This window comes from Fragaria vesca, linkage group LG2 (genome assembly GCF_000184155.1).
Source record: "Fragaria vesca subsp. vesca linkage group LG2, FraVesHawaii_1.0, whole genome shotgun sequence".
Taxonomy (NCBI): domain Eukaryota; kingdom Viridiplantae; phylum Streptophyta; class Magnoliopsida; order Rosales; family Rosaceae; genus Fragaria; species Fragaria vesca.
Window position 1 is genome coordinate 5027934 of NC_020492.1, and position 4484 is coordinate 5032417.

Sequence of the window (4484 nt, forward strand, 5' to 3'; positions counted from 1 at the left end):
AAAACCTTAAACCTTGTGTTTTGTCAGATTTGTCGGGGTGTCGTACACCAAAAAACTATTTATCAAGTAGAACGAACTATGGACACCCAAATAGAAAAGTAGCAGGCCGGAATGGCCCATTCCAGCAACAAGATTCACAAAAACTATTCAAAAAACAAAAACAAAGGCCAAAAAATCTGAAGAAAACAAAACAGTAGCAACCCTAGCCTTGATGATTAATAATCCTGAAAGCCGCGCTAAGAACCCAACTCCTTCCCCTAATATGAAGAACACTGTTCTTAATTTGGATCAAAGGCCCCAAACAGGTAGCCTCTTACCAAGTTATATTATAATTAGTTGGTTGCTATTCCTTTCTGGCCTGTTTAATATTGTGCTTATAGTGAATCCTGAGGCCATTACCTAAAACATGCATGCTTGCATTCTGGTTATTGTCCAAAACCGGACCCTATCGCAAGACAAAGAGCTACAGAGAGTTCGAATTTTTTTCTGAAGCAAAACCAGCACAACTTCATCTATAAAGAATCATACATGTCTTCCATTTCCATCAACATCTTTACCTCATCGATCTCAAATTTCTCAATCCAGTCCTGACCTAGAATTAAAACCCTTTCATTTTGGAATTTGGAATACCACCATGCACAAGTTGATTTGCAGTCTAAACAATCAAATAATGACCCCTCCAGCTCCAACTAGCTTGTGGAAAAACATCTCGATCAGTCACACGGACTTCTTGCCGTTCTTACCGACTTGTATATATCGGAGATCCATCATGACAGTAACACTAACTAATCAAAATATTGTAATCTGGACTAATATATCTACGATGCCCGCATATATGGACCTGTATACACTCACATATACAAGGAAGGAAGGATATGGTTCATGGATGCTGCAACTTTGCACACATAAAATTGACTCCTCAACTAACTGAGACTTGACATGCCACTAATGAAAGTCGGACTGCAGATAATTATAGATGTTGGATTTGCTTCAGTTTTCTGATTTGGGGTTTCTTTTAGTCTCATTCTTTATATTCAAATCTGGCATGAATATGATTATTATTATTAATTCACCGTTATCAAAGATTTCGACCTACCCATCTGTTTGGTCTTCCAAAACCAATCTTTTATAGAGGCAATGATGCAATTGCAGGCACCTTATATCAAATTTTACCTACTATTTTGCTCCCTCCCTCTTTATATTTTTGTCTTTTCCCTTTGTTTGGTAAAAAGCATATATAATAATCATGTGACATCAAACCAAAACAAATCAGTTAACAAAAGTACCTGTGACGAGGAATACACACCTACATATCATCTAATCAATTATCGTTGATGTCACGCATGAATAGTCTTCAATATATGCCAAGAAATGTATCATTTCCAGGCCCGGATTTGAATAGAGGCATAAGAGGCTTGGAACTCAGGGCCTAAAAAAAAAATTTATAGTTGTCCAAATTTTTTTTTTTTTTTTTTCAATAGCTTTTTTGGCTGTGTAATCTGACATGAATTAAAGACAACTATCTTAAAACAAAGACAATTACACGTGATAAGAGACCCAAACCATCAATTACTACTTTAAATTTATACCCATAAAAAAGTTAAAATATTAAATAGAAGCAGCCAAACACGATTAGGTAAAATATTGGTTGTATTGATAGGATTTATAATACAATTAAGATTACTAAACCATCAATGTTTTGGAATCCTATTTGCATAATAAGTATTTTGCATAAAAATCCTATATATTTTTGGATGTTATAGGCTATTTTATATATATATATATATATATAAATTAGGACCCAACTCTGAGAGTTCGACTCAGGCCTCAAAATCTCAGGTCCGGGCCTGATCATTTCTCATCAGTAAGCAAAGGATTCTAGCTTTCAATCTGTATCAGAGTTTAGGGTATGTCTTTAATTGTGGTTTTGGTTTCGAGAGGCATAAATGATGCAATGTCGACGGGAGTTTTAAGCAAAACTACAAGACTAACACCGAATGGATCTCACTATATCCTTTTGAACCCTTAACCGATCATGATTCAAAATTGTAGTTCATATGGATCTGTACATAAGCAAAGCCGACCTGAGGAGGCTGCAATATGCTTTCTTCAACCCGGCGTTTAAACTATAACAAGAAATTTATATAAAAGAGCAGAAGCGGAGCCAGGATTGGAACCTTAGAGGGGCCGAGATATAGAAGATGATAGTATAGAAAATAATAATGTTGAATGTAACAAGCCAAACATACTTTATCAAATTTTATAAAATAAAACAATTAAATAAGCTATACATCAATATAATTAATTGCAAAATCTTGTAAATTTAAGCAACATTTTCGTATTTCCTTTAATAAATTAGGTGTAATTGGCTGTTAATCTCCCTTTTTTATGTTCCTTAGTTGTCATTGTCATTGATTAGGGGGGGTTTCATGAATGAATTAACACTAAATTACTACAATAGTGTGAGGTTTATATAGTGATTTATGTTGAGATAGATGATGCTAGGGGGGGGGTCTGGACCCCTTTTATGACAAAATGTAGTTCCGCCCCTGTAAAAGAGCGATATTTATCAATCATATAAAACTTCATGTTAAAGAGACAGATCTTGATTGTTTTAATATTTTTTAGTATATATATACATATCTATCTAACGAAGATACGAGAACGATCGAGTCTCATTTCTAGTTTTGGTATGAACAAGAGTCTCATTTCTCTAGCTTAAACTTTTAACTTATAATTGAAAACCGGCCAAATTATTAAAGACCTGAAATTTTCTTTGGACGTAGAGTACTCCGGCCATTGTATTGATAATCAATGTGAATAATAGCTAACATACAACATGACATGTGAGGTTTAATTAGATAAAAGAACATTATCGAGTATCGGCTTATCTCTCACTCTCACATACGTTTACAAGATATATAAAGCCAGAAGAGGATTGTAGGGCAGGTAGGGAGATTTATTAATAAGGAGATGACATGGGTCGATGAAGCTGGTGAATATTATTAATCAAAATTCTCCAAATAAAGAAAAATACATATACGAGAGTTTGATAGCTAGTGAATATGACATAAAGTTGACTGATATTCTAGAGGGACTTCTGGGATCCATCACCATCAACCTAGCGACCACCACCTAACAACTTCGACATCCATACACCTCACCCACATATACATACACTTCCAGATCCCTTTGCCCTCGATCTCAACTAGTTCTCTCCAACTCTCACCATGTCTATGCCCCTTTTTATTAGCCTTCTTAATTAGGCTTCTTTATCCCTAATTGTTAGACAACGACACAATATCGGTACAATAATAATCCATATACAACGTTTGTTTGTTATTGTTTAATTATAATCCTTGTTAGTTTCATGAAGCTACCGTGCACCTTTCCAGCACCAAACTCTGTTCACTACTTTCCTTACCGGCCGGACTTCTTCTATCTTGCGCTGGTTTCTTCTTAACATGTCCCCTTTAGTTCCTGGACAATAATCGATTAACATTAAGGAAATGGATTCTATAGTTGGCCAACTCTTTGTCTTGTTATTACTTGACCTTGAATTGGAATCTGTCGTCGTAATGAACTCAAGTGTTTTCTTAATTTTGTCACTTGGGGGGCGTAAAAGACAAATGCTAGCTCGACCCTTCCTTTGAACAATGGAATTGAAACGTATGCTACAAATGCTAGCTCGACCCTTCTTTTGAATAATCTAATTGAAACGTATGCCAGGCATAAGCTATTCATGGAAACAAGATGCATGAAGAAACTATAGTAAGGGTCTAAGAGGAAGGATGAAGCTAGGAGATGAGTAAGCTAAGAGAATCAAGTAATTAAGTTTAGATTAAGGTAGTATATATGTGATTCATTTAGTTGGAATGAAGCTCAGGTTGCACCTTCTTTCACCCAATACCAAAACGTACTATATATTATGTCGGGTTGGGGTACTGGACATGCATGCCTGCAGGTATCGATCAGTATAATCAAATTATTCATACCAACGACACTTAGCTTGTTCTTGTTGGTAAATAATATTCAATCTGAATAATGTTTACACCCAAATTAATATTTTACTGGACAGTAATTGTCTAAAGTGAATGTTAATTAAATTCATGGTCCACACCGGCGAGCCCGAGTAATATTGGGTTTACTAGAAGCGGGTCACCTCGCCTACAAAGTCATGCGAGCTCGATTGAAGTTGGCGCAGAGTTGACTTTACATGAGAAGATTTCGTGTGGTACTAAGAGAGAGACGTGAACTGTGAGCCGCCAACATGATTAGATAAGAGGCAATTATCTTTAATTGTTTGAAGGAGCGATCTCGCATGTGATGTCTTCTTTAATTAATAAACATCTTGACGCGACCCGTGCATGGCTTATGAGTATCTCGATGGCATCTCAAGGAATCTCGCCAGCATCCCGCCGTTCCCTTGAATAAAGAAAGGAGTGGTGTTTAATTGCATGATTGAGCCGTACGTGAGCATGCAT